The sequence below is a fragment of the Triturus cristatus genome, chromosome 4_1 (assembly GCF_964204655.1).
Source record: "Triturus cristatus chromosome 4_1, aTriCri1.1, whole genome shotgun sequence".
NCBI classification, from domain to species: Eukaryota; Metazoa; Chordata; class Amphibia; order Caudata; family Salamandridae; genus Triturus; species Triturus cristatus.
In genome coordinates, this window is record NC_140585.1 from 977288267 (window position 1) to 977301302 (window position 13036).

The window sequence follows — 13036 nt, forward strand, 5'->3', positions numbered from 1 at the left end:
ACCGTCCCACATGATTCCCTGCACTCTGCCTTCAGGATTGATAAGGCCTGCCATAGGAGTGACTGATAGGAGTCCATGTGTCCATTTTAGGGTTAGGTGTAGGAACACTACACCTACAGCAACGGGTGATTACACAACTTTGCCCCAGCTGTCGTGCAGCCAGTTGTGTCAGATTTGGGCAGCCATCCAGGGGTGGCATAATACATGCTGCAGCCCCTGGTAGGCCCTGGGTACACCGATGCCCTGGATACCTGTGGTATGCTGAGACAGGGACTGACAAGGCGGCCCAGTTCCAATTAGTGGATGCACCTAATGTACATGTGTGTTAATTTCGAGAGAGAACAGCTAGGCTGTGGGTCTGATTGGCAGGCCCACAGCCGGGGAAAGTCGTAAACCAATGAAGCAAAAGCAAAAAATCTGGGTGATCATAGGACTGCAGACCCTACTCTCCTACAGTAGTCATCCCAATTCCGGCACCAGCACACTGCACTTCCCCTCTGTAGTACAAAAGAAACTACTAAAGATTTCACCTCTAAGTGCCAAGCACTTCTTGACCAAGTGGTAGAGGGAAGGCTACAAGTAAGTCTTCGCAGCCACTAACTCCAGATCATACCAGGATACAGTGCTCTCGCTAGCACATGCAGAATTAATGGGCAAAGGTCCTGAAGCCCACTGTGTGTATGAGCTGCAAGCCACGGCCCTAAGAAAAGACGGAATACAGGAACAGCCCCCCTCTCTGCAGATTGTAGTTTGAATGTCACCAAATTTACATTCACAGATTTCTTTCCAAGTACCCACAACACCTACATTGATAATGCCCCTGTGAAATGTGTCCCCTCCACCTGGGGAGAAGGAAAATAAAGTAGCATATTTGTAGGAAACTGGCTCTATATACTACACCAAAATGTGGTATATTGTGTATAGAATCCAGGTGACCCCAGAGGTAGGCAGAGGTTCAAGTTAGATAGAACCTCACTCTCTATTTGTGGTAGAGTGGTAGAGCAGTAAGGCAGTATCAGAGGACAGTGTTAAGCATTTGATGTACACATTCCGTCAGCAAATGAATTCACACACTCAAGAACTGAACTCTAGGCCAATTGTTTTTGTATAAAAAATATACTATTGTTTTATTTTTAGTACCAAACAAGCCTGGCACAGGTAAGCATTAAATACTTTACAGTAATAAGTTGCTGATTGTAGAACAGTTTGAAAATGCAATAGGAATTGTACTTTGATTTACAGTGGATGCAGTAGGTTGCAATACTTAGCAAATACAGTACATTGAAATGAATAGGCTTTTCAGTAAATTACAGGTAAGTTACTTTTATATTACTTTTCTAACTCAGTGCTGAATACCTAGATTCAGCACTGGGACATTTCCTACAAACAGGTAAGTAAATAAGTTTTGGTTATTCGTGCGATTTTTAAAGAATATTCTTAGATTTCAAAACTTCACACTTAGAAACTTTTTGGAAGAAACTTGTCAATGTTATCCTATGGAGGAAAAACAGGTTATCGGTTCACAGGTAAGGTATCGAATGTGGGAGTTAAGGTTCTGGGGTTAGACTCAGGGGTTCCCCAGGGTCAGTGATGCACTCTTGTTACACCCTCAGCGGCACTAGGGAGGCCGGGTGCAGAGTGCTGAGGCCCAATGTTATCCAATAGGGGATAGGGGGCCTCTGGTTGGTGGCTGCTGGTAAGCAGGCCACTGGGTTGTGGGAGCAGAGCTCCTGGACTTTAGCTCAGGGCAAAGGGGGAAAGAAAGTAGCACCAAAGGTACACCCTCAGTGGCACTAGGGCGGCAGGGGGCTGTTTCGAGGTCGGGTGACAAAGGACTTCTGGGTGTGACTACCACTTTGAGAGGTAAGTTGGGAAGTTAAGGGTTGGTTAGGCACCGTCGGTTTGGGCACACAAGGCCGTGGGGTGTCAGGTGCAGGGGTGCCTTTTGGGTTCGGATCTTCTTACCAGCTCCTGGTCGCGGGTAGGGGGGCCTTCTGGATTTAGACTGCAGGCGTCGGCTGGAGGCTTGAGGCAGGTCAGGGGTCGCCGGATCACGGGTCAGGATCGCCGGGGTGATCTCCTCGTGGCGTTTTTTCACTCGACCTCGGGGCAGGTTCAGCAGGTGTAGAGTGGGCTGGATTTGCGGTCTCCGGCTGCTGCCAGAGGTTGCTTTTGAACAAATCCGGTGTGCACGGGAGAAACAGTCTTTGAAAGTGAAGGCAGGCAGGTCCTCTGGGGTTTGTGTGGTTGTTGGCTGCAGGACACACCGGGATTTCACAGGAGCAGGTCCGAGGGGAGACAGGCCTGTAGGGCTGGTGCCAAGTCAGTGGGTGTCTTCCTTTTGTTAGCTGGCTGCACGGCTGTTTGGTCCTTCTTCTTTTCTTCTTGTCGTTTCTGGGTCTGATGAAGCAAGGTTTAGGGTGCCCCCTAAATACTAGATTTAGGGGTGTTACAGGTAGGTAAAGGGCAGGGACCAATGGGTCCCTTCCCTGGGGTGGGTACACCCCCTATTGTGCCACCCTCCAGTGGGAGGGGAGCTGGAGCTGTCCCTGGTTGGTTGAGTTCCCCCATCCTCAAGATGGCAGGGACTCAGAGTTGTGCTTCACCTCGCCTCCCCCACCTGAGGAGTGTAGTTGGCAGAGGTGGGCACACCTCTTTTCCTCACTTGTTTTTCCCGCCGGTTCTCCCGCCCAAAGTGGGGGGTAGAACCAGTGGGGACCAGTTGCTGAAAGCAGCAAAGGGTCTGGGGAGGCTCACAAAGGAGGCTTGCCTTTGAAGCTTCCCCTTCGTGAACCCTGCCCATTCTAGGGGAGGAGGTTTGGCACCTCGTCCCAGGATGTGCATTGTTTCAGGCCCCCGAGAGCAGCAGGCTCTCGACCCAGGGATCCAGAAAAACATGTCTGTTGGTGGCAGCCTAAGCAGCCACTCAGTCGGGTCACTAGAAGTTGGTCGAGTTTCAGGGGGCCTCTTTAAGATGCCCTCTGTTGTGCATTTTAAATTAAATCCCACACTGGCATTTGTGTGGGTTTAGTGTGTTGAGAAGTTTGATACCAAACTTCTCAGTTTTCAGTGTAGCCATTATGGTGCTGTGGAGTTTATAATGACAAACTCCCAGCACCATATACTCTTAATGGCAGCACTGCACTTACAATGCCCAGGAATGTACTTGGGCACTAAGGTTACAGGGCTCATGCACCTGTGCCCTCACCACTAGCATAGTGCACCCAACTAGAGGGGTGACTGATCTATGCCAGGGCAGTGGTTTGTAGGCATGGCACACAGGGATGTGTGCCATGTCGACTCTTCACTTTGTTCTGCACCAAGGCACGCAGCCTGCAAAGGCAGTGTGTGTGTGTCAGGGTACAGGACCTCTAAGGGTGGCACAATAAGTGCTGCAGCCCTTAGAGGCCTTCTCTGGTCACAGTGCCCTGGGTACCTGTGGTACCATTTACCAGGGGCTGACATGTGGCCAGAGATGCCAATTGGGTTTAGGCTTCAATGCAATTTTAGGGAAGGAACATAGGCCCTGGGTACCTGATTAGCAGGAGCCCAGGGCACACTCAAAGAACATCAGCAATTCAGCAAAACGTGGGGGCATACCATGCAGAAAGAGGGCACTTTCTCACAATATGTACATGTCCCATGGTCCAGAGCTCGCTTCGGCAGCACATATACTAAAATTGGAACGATACAGAGAAGATTAGCATGGCCCCTGCGCAAGGATGACACGCAAATTCGTGAAGCGTATCTAAATTAAAAAGTGCATCTTGGGAGCTCAGTTATAAATTGGATATGATTGCCCAACAAGGAAAATCGGAAAGGCAACTTCTTTTAAACACATATACATTAAAGCTGCCACAACAATACCTCACATGGAATATCCCCCACAGAGTCCGTAGGTTTTGGTACCTGTTAAGACAAGATTTGCTTCCACTAAATCCACTTTTAGCTAAATGGTATGGTGTATCTCCTATATGTAATCTTTGTCATAATGCTGTACAGGATCGTAATCACGTTCTGTTTATCTGTCCTGTTTTACGCCCATTGCGTTACAAATGGTTGAAACCTATCTGTTTACAATTAGGAATTTTAAATGTAAACACTTTTTTTCATGCACTTTACTGTCCTCCAAATGAAATGTTCTGTTTTAAAGTTTTTAACTTTTTTTTAGGTTTTTTAAATATTTATTGAATGAAATATAGAGAAATATCTGTCAATTGTCAGACCAGTGTATATGATGTATCTTCTTCTCATCTGTTTGTCTGTGATTTTATTGTAAGTATTGTTGTATAATTGTGTCTTTATTTTATGTGGCCCTCTTTGAGAGCCAAAACATAATAAACTTAAACTTGTGAAACTTGGTCCAGAGCAGACCTCATGTCCTTTACCAAAGACTTTCCGAAATGACGTGAAGAACAAAGAAGAGAGTACACAGAACTAATGAGACAGGAAGGGAGACAAATCGGTGGAATAAAATGCCCACTACCTACACCCATTATTCCAGGACCACTAGATTTAAATACAGCAGCTATAGTCTCTCAATTAACGCGCTTGGAGCTAACCACATCTGATTTCCAGCTTCAAAGGCACAAAAATAGACTGGAAAGTGTGTTTTAGACTGCTCGAGGACCTGACCTCTCCTGAGACACTTGGCACCCCAGATAATTTCATAGAGTAAATAGAGTGAAAACAATAGTTACTGAGAAATGTTCTGCCCAACAAGGCCTTTGATATTATGATATATTGAAGGGTTAATTAAAACTCTTGTGGACTAACTTTGAAATAACAATCCTGACTGGCCACAGACTCTAGGCATTGTGCCAAGACCAAAGCACACACTACAACAGTTTTCTGTGGGTATGAACAGAACTGGTTAAAAAAAAATATTCTTTGCAGCTGAGAATGGAAAGGAATGCAAAAACTTAAATGTATATTAATAGGATTGAATAACTGTTCCAATTTATAGTTATTTAAAGTTCATTTAAAGATTGATGCAAGAACATCAGAGCAAAGATGTTCGTTTCTCGCACGTGTCTGTTTTATGTCTTGTTTCATGTTATGTCTCTTGTCAATTGACATTGTAAGGGCCAGAGTGATGGCATCCACAGGTCCCCCACCGCATCTCCCAGAGTAATTTACAACCGGAGACATTTGCTGTTTTAAAGAACAAAGGATTACATTACATTGTGCAAATAACTACTTAATTAAAAAACAGGGGGCAAGTTTTATAGGAGGTATAACAGCAAGCATGTGTGAAGGGCCAACACCCACCCCAATAGTGAAAGTGGTGCCGGTTACGTCTGGGCCCATGAACAGCAGAAGGGTGCTGTTTACTCTGACGACTAAGTGCTGGAATAAGAGGGAAGTTAAGATATGGAGGCAAACATTTGCTTAAAGGTCAAGTTAGATTATTGAAGGGGGTAGCCAGAGTGCCCTGCACAGCATCCCTTTCAGGATAATGGTACAGCAAAAGTATTAAAGGAAATTAAATGCCCAGGATCACACAATTAGGTAAGGTTAGTTAGCTGGCTTGTTTTCCCCATTTCTCACTCCACAGACCGCCCCCTAACATATAACACCGCCATCCTCACAAGCACATATAGAATAGCGCTAGGTATATTGAGTTCTTGAAGTGTTTTGCCTTATTAAATGGCACAAGGAGCAGTATTATTTTATGAATGTATCTAAAAGAAATAATGTGTATGTAAATTTATGTTTTTCATTTTCTAGGATTTTCAGACTTGCTGAAAATACTATTCTAAAGGGCTTAGGTTGTGAGAGGCGTGTGCTAAAATACATTCTAATGCAGTGCATTTGCCAGGGACTACAAAGGATGGATAATATGTAGTAATTTTATATTTATGTATTGCGGTTTAGTAATAAAAATGAGTATATGTAAATACAGAAGAACAGTGTACATTGAATAACTGCGCTTTGCATTATGCTGTTTTCAGGATACAATGGGTACAGATTGAAAATGCACTTTAGTTTACAGGTGCTGTTCTTAGGGATGATTGCAAATTTCATCCAGGTAGAAGGAATTGGCACAGTTCGACAACCATGAGTATTTTGATTCCCAAAAGTGTTACCGTGACAGAAAAGCTTCCAGTTTCTGACATGTTTGCCTGCATGTGCTTAATGATAAATGTTTTCACCCTCTCATATCTTGTTAGGAAGTTCCACTGGTGTAAATGTGTTCTGTTTTTCTGACAATTTGGCCCACACATTGCGCCACTACTGATTTCTCACCTAGCGATGAGTCATAGACAGGGAGTGTTTGGTAAAGAGTAATCCATCTGTGCTAGGCATGGTTAAGTATGCAAGTGTTCAACATGATTTAAAAGACCCACCTTTCCCCCATGCAGATGAAGATTTAATTGTCCACGATTCATGCATCAGCAATAACACAGGCTCACTGCAAAATTCTTACGCACTGGGCACGGCTAGAAATGTATTGGAATGTACTGCATGATTAACAACATGAAGGAAGAATAGTGAACATTTACACAGACAGCAATATGCTTTTGGGGTGGCCCCTGATCTTGACCAGCTGTGGGCTATGAGGGGATTCCTTACCTCAGCTGGCCAGCAAATATAGCAAACCCCATTAATAGCACAGTTATTGCAAGCCCTGTTACTAAAAAGTTGCAATTGTCAAAATATGTAGCACACACTTCATCCACGAGGTTATGCATTAGTTGATGCAGAAGAAAACAAAAATAGCATTAACTGGATGTGAGAATGCAATGATTCAAATTGCATCTACTCCACATGATATCAAGAATAAAGGATGCTGTACTACGGCCTAAAGAATATTCAACAAAGGGAGGGTGGAAGAAAAGGAAGAATCGGAAAGGGGAGGATGTAGGCAAACAGAAGAGGGAAAATGGATAGGCCTAGATGGAAAATATGTTTACGAATGATAATGCTTGTCCCGTGGCCCCACTTTTTTATGGACCATTGCATGTAGGATGTGATGACCTGATCAGACCATTTTCCCAATGCTGGTATAATAGTAAATTCCACCAACAGGCTGAACGCTTAAGTAAACCATGCACAGTTTGTGCCCAATAAAACGTTGGAAAAGGTACTTCCACTACCCCAGGCCACTTCCCTCCCCCTCATAGACCCTTCAAGAGTCTACAGATGGACTTCATTGACATGCCCCCTACTCACAAGTACGTGTTGGTTATTGTGTGCTTGTTCAGCAAATAGACTGGGGCATACCCATCCAAGAACTGAGATGCACAGACTGTTGTCAAATGCCTCCTGAAAGAGTTCACTCTGCGCTTTTAAGTACATATGCTTTTGAGTTATAACAATGGACAGACGTTCATCTCAGACATGATTGAGGGGTTGTACAAGGGGCTAGGAGCTACACAGAAACTACATTGTGCCTATCATCCACCAGCAGCGCACGCTGTTAAGAGAAAGAACGGAGTGTTGAAAAATAAGATAGGGAAGATTTGTGCATCCACTAAACTGACCTGGATTGATGCATTACCACTTGCTCTGCTGTCCATGAGGAGCACCTCAGACAGGGTGACAAAGCTCAGCCCACATGAAATAGTGTTTGGACGGCCAATTCCAGGCCACATGTCTATTGTCCCTCTGTCCGTATCTAATGATCTGCTTCTTCAATACTACAAAAGACTAACATCGTCAGGTGCTCTAGGCCCTTCCTGAAGCAGAGACACCAGCAGCCCACGGCCTCCAGCCAGGGGATTGGGTTTGGATAAAAGCCCACAACAAACGGCACTGCCTCTAACATTGATGGTAGGGGCTATATCAGGTCCGTTTGACAACAGCAACTAAAGTCAAGTGTGAGGGCCTGACTTTCAGGATCCATGGCTCTCTCATACAAAGAAAGAAGTGACACAACCACCACCAGAGGAGCCTCCAGTGCCTTCCCCTGCATCACATCAAGGACAGCCTCATTACAACATGCATCCCACGAAAGGTACTAAGTGAGAAAGGTACCCAAGCTCATCCTGAAGAGTTGCGCATGCTGCACACAGCAGAGAAAGGAAGAGTGTGTAAGCGAGCCCCAACAATACATCAACTAAAGACGTCTGGAACATCAACGCCCCAACCCCTCAGTCTACAAGTTGTGACAACAAGACATCTTTAGCTTCCTCATCGCTTTGTTTTCTTCATATTGAAAGTGCCTAAGTAATAGAAGTGCTTGCTAACCTCTCGAATTACTTGAAGACAGGCATCAACTGTTACTTTTCTGTTTACAGGTATCATCACTGAGGCTCTGCATTATTCCTCAGAAGACTTTTGAAAAGAGTGTAAGTACAACAGAAGATAAGACACTCTTCCAACTAGTCACACTAGCCCAACGCACCAACGACTGGAACAATCCCTCAAGACTTGCAGAACAATGAGAGAATATGGCTATGGGTGCTACTAGCAATATTATCCACCATTGCTGCCGTTATAATGACTACACTCTTTATAGTGTATTGTGCTCACATTGCTATACCTAGCACTGGCCCTGAGATACTGCTTAAATGACACAGAGTTATTATACCAAAATGAATAAATACCCTTTGATAAAGATGGAGCAGGGGGACAGTTGGCAGGGCAGGAAAGAAAGAAGGGAGCAAATTGGGGAAATTACACAGAGAACAAATATGTACAAAAGGTAAATTTCTGATATATGAAATTAATGTGATGCATTGTTATGTCTGCACACATCCGCCAACATCTATTGGTGAGCAAGAAGGAGAAAAATCAACATTTTAAAATGTATGAATATGCCTGAATATGCCATCATTGTTTATCAAAAGGGCGGGAATGTGGACGCTAACTTTAGATAACTTTAGATAACAATGGTGGCATCAATTTTGTATAATTTGACATTGTGATAATTCACTGATGATGGGAATACAAATATAATAATTGCTTGTTATCATGTGACAGGCTTAAATAAGAGTTAGAACTTTGCTTTTAGTAAGCTGCCTGTAACGGAACACATTGCAAGGCTTGCAAAAAGAGTACATTTCCATGTTATTACATTTCTGCCTGTTTGCATTGGCAACAGGCCCTGTAGGTCTCAAAAGTGTATTCATCCACATCAGCTAATGTAGACCATTGTAATTGCATTTGGGCGACAATGTAATAGTTAAATGTCTGGCTTTAGATACAGGGGACTTGTCACGTGCACATAGGGTGATTTCCAACGTATTCTCGATGTACTGTAAGTTTCCGAGCACAAAATGTATCTTCACCACCTGCCGGGACATGAGGGCCTTGACATGACCTGTTACGCGGACAAATTATAATGAAATGTTGTGGTCTGTGTTTATAAATGCTTGTGTTTTACTTCTGTTTTTTGAGCACTCAGCACCCATCCGCAGCTCCAGTGCACGTTAAATTCTCTTTATTTTACTCAGGTGGTTGTGACGGAGTTATGATTTTAGGTTCTACAGATCTTTTTAGTTTCCACAATCCCAGCTGCTCGTAGATGCGTAGTGACAGGTTGGAAGTCTCTGCGCTTCTGTAGAGTTACTGTGGATAAATCCTGATACAAAACAAACAAGTGGCCTCTAATCTGAATTTGGAGGGCCCCCAGGGCCTTGCGTAGGAGATATTCTTGAAGTTGAAAGTCATGCACGCATGCAAGGATGTCTGCCGGTGGGGCACCCAGATGTGTGTAAGCCAACACAGTAAACATGGTCCATCTGGATCTCAGTACCATCAGGTGACCCTAAAATGTGGCAAAACAAGACCCCACATATTCCAGTAAGTCACTTTACTTCTGCTTGAGGTGGGACCCCTAGAATACGCACATTATTTAGGCGGGAACGATTTTCAAGGTCCTCAGCATGGGCCTGGAGATCAATAGGCTGCTCCCTTAGCCGGAGAATCTCTTGCTGCATCATTTCCAGTTCCTCATCTCTACCAGTTTCACGGTCTTCTATTGCTAACACCCTGTATCCCACCTCCTCTAGGACTTGGCGCACTTCATCCAAGTCTGCGGAGAGCTAGGTCTTCATAGTCTGTAAGTCCTCCCAGAGAGACGCAAAGAGGGGGTATTTCATGACAGGCCCGTCTGGATCCTCAGATCCCAGTAAAAGCTCCAAATCAAGCATGAGTACGTTTGAGGTGCCAGCTGTACCGATGGACTTGGTAAACATGTCCTTGAGAGACCGGTCCTTTTTCGATGGCATGGCGCACATGTTAAAAGTGCTGTCACAGTTCAGCTATATGCAGGGGCGCAAACGGGTCCGGAGATACAAGGCACTGGGTTCCCTTGAGACGTCTTCTTCACTCCGTCTCTCAGGGCCCACCGCCCGATGTTTATTCAATGGAAGACGATCTAGGACACGGCTGGTCCCACAGGCAGAATAAGAAGTGTCCAGGTAGGCCCCGCAAGATCTGTGGTGGAATTGCCTGAGCCAGCAACCAAGCCTTCAGAAAATGGCTAGCCTTCCAGAGCCTCGCCAGAGGGTCAGCACCACAGAGGCCAGAGTCCCAGAGACCACCCTGCGCTGATTCCTCCAAGATAAAGGAGAGGTGGTCCCTGCCATCAGCTCCAGGCGCAGTGCCTTCTCAGGCCCTTCGGGTGTTTAAGATGAAGGAGAGTATTGTCACCTCATGCATCGCCTCCCTATCCCCCTGAGAGATGCCCGGCAAGGCCCTTGCAGTTGCACCACTCCCAGTCCCACAGATTCAGCCGGGTCCTTCAGTCGTTGGTAGTCCAGCTGGAGCCAGGTACCATTCCTGGCCCCCCAGCAACCCCAGCAAGGGCCGAACTCAAGGTAAAGGCCCCCGCAACAGGAGCGACACTGGCACTGTGTCGCTGGAGCCCGTTGACTGCCAACCACCTCTTATAGACCAATGCCTACTGATTAGCTTTCAGGCAGCAGGGGCCGCCAGGCAATGTCCCTCTCCGTTCTGACCCATCGGTAATGCAGGAATAACAAGTATTTGCAATGCAATTGATCTCGCCTTTGGGACCTTATACGTATTTAGAGATTCAGCACATTTAGGGTAGGGGCATGAAATGGGGGAGATCAGCTGTGCTGAATAAAAAGCTAACACAGTTTGGGTAGACTTTAAGGACAGTGTTTGGGGCAATGTGACAGAAGGAGAGGAGAGAGTTCTTTGTGTTGTAAATGGCAATGGCGAGTAACAGCTGGAAATTTCAGACATAGGTTTGGTCTTTATTGTGGTGTGCAGGTGTCTGCTGATTGGATCCAATCGAACCTGCCATGCAGTCCTTCATAGATGTGCCATTTGCAGCAGCAGATGCCACTCAGTGACCCAGAACAAGCAGTACCGCATTTAACAGAATAGAGGCGGCAACTAAAACTACACACTACAAACTAAAGCACTAGGGGCACAAGATAGGCTGATAAGCATAGACCGCAGCAGAGGCAGCTTGCAAACCTACCTAAACTTTGACACAAGGAGCGCTACGGTCATCAGATTTGAGAAAAGCCCGAGTCTTTTGGTGCTTAGTGGCCATTTTTGAATGATGGTATTTGCATACCTTTGAAATGTGAGATGCGCACAATCTAGAAGACATCAGTGCATTCCTGGATTTGGTGGGCTACTACCGTCGATTCATCCCTTGTTTCTCTGAGGTGGCTGCTCCGTTGATGAAAGCAAGCCCCAATACGATCAGTGATTGGTCGCCGTGTCAGCAACAGAGCTTTGAGACATTGAAGGGTTTGTTATGGGACGGCCCGGTTCTTGTTTGTCCCGACTTCACTAAGGAGTTTACACTGCAAACTGATACCTCAAACAGGGGTCTGGGAGCTGTCTTGTCTGATGGGGCTGGGTTGTTGCACACTGTGGTCTTCTTAAGCAGGAAGGTGCTGCCTCATGAGTCCTGTTACTCCACTGTGGAGAAGGAGTGCGTGGCCATAAAATGGGTGGTCCAAGACCTTCATTATTATCTACTGAGTCGCCCATTTCAGCTTTACATGGTTCATGCTCCCCTGGTGACGTTGGTCCGGAACAAGGACTCTAATACTCTCATCCTACGATGGTTTCTAGCACTGTTTCCTTTTTCGTTTCAGGTGTTGCAAAGTCCTGGTTCGCAGCAGGGCAATGTGGACTTCATTTCCCGTTCCACTGCTGTTTCATGGCCTGATCGACTATACCCGGTTAGGGGGCACTGTGACAGGGCGCCCTTGAAAGACTACAGGTGCCCCGGGGGTACCGTGAAGGTATGTTCAGCGTCCATAGAGGGGCGGAACCGAGGGCCTCAGCCGACCCTGTAAGTACGTTCAAATTTGCAGGTGACGAGAAGGGGGCGATCAGCGGTCGAGGAGAAGAAGCGCGGCCAACACCGGAGCAGCGAAACCCGGCAGAGTCGAGTGCAGATTGTGGAAACCGGACCGGAGACGAGGAGGCACGGAGCAGACCAGTGGTGTTGGTTATCCATGCGGCCAGAGGGTCCCTCCAAATCTTAGATTCCTGTGGGTTCTCCTGCTTGCTGAGAACCAGCCCTAAGTTACCTGTAGTGGGTGAGTTTCGTGGACCGTGCTGGTCCCCATTTCTGCATTTGCTCCTGCTACCACGTCTGTTGCATTTGCCAAGGCTTGCTGGTTGTCTTGCTGACCACTACAGTGTGGGACAGCATGTGGATGGCTCCTGAGATCCTCAGTCATCGCTGGGACTCCACAGCTGCACAGTCAAAGCCTCTGTCCTACAGTGAAGTACCCCTGGGAAGGGCTGGCACTGTGCCCCTGCACCTCCTGGACAACTCTGGGAAGCTTGGACGCTTTCTTTTCTCTCCTTGCGTATCCCTCGTCCAGAATCCATGCCTGCGCCCGTGTGCAGAGGTGATACCTCGGGTCAGTGTTCATAAATAACATAAAGGATTTCCCATTCACATAAACAGGGATTATATTTACTCAAGCCTAGAAAAAATGAATTTTTGAAAGATACCCACACGTTTTACATATGTGGAATTGGTTTGAAACAAGAAATACCATAGGAATACTTCGACCATTGAGAGGAGCTCCATGATTTTTTTGTAAAACATGATCCACATCTGGTGAGGTGGGATACGTCA

General features: G+C 46.0%; 1 non-coding gene across 1 annotated transcript; it reads left to right on the forward strand.

Annotated features, from left to right (window-relative positions):
• The first annotated feature begins 3650 nt into the window (after nt 1–3650).
• On the forward strand, nt 3651–3757 carry LOC146855928 (U6 spliceosomal RNA). The gene has a single exon (XR_014981764.1). It is a non-coding gene; the product is annotated as a U6 spliceosomal RNA (small nuclear RNA).
• Nucleotides 3758–13036: the final 9279 nt, after the last annotated feature.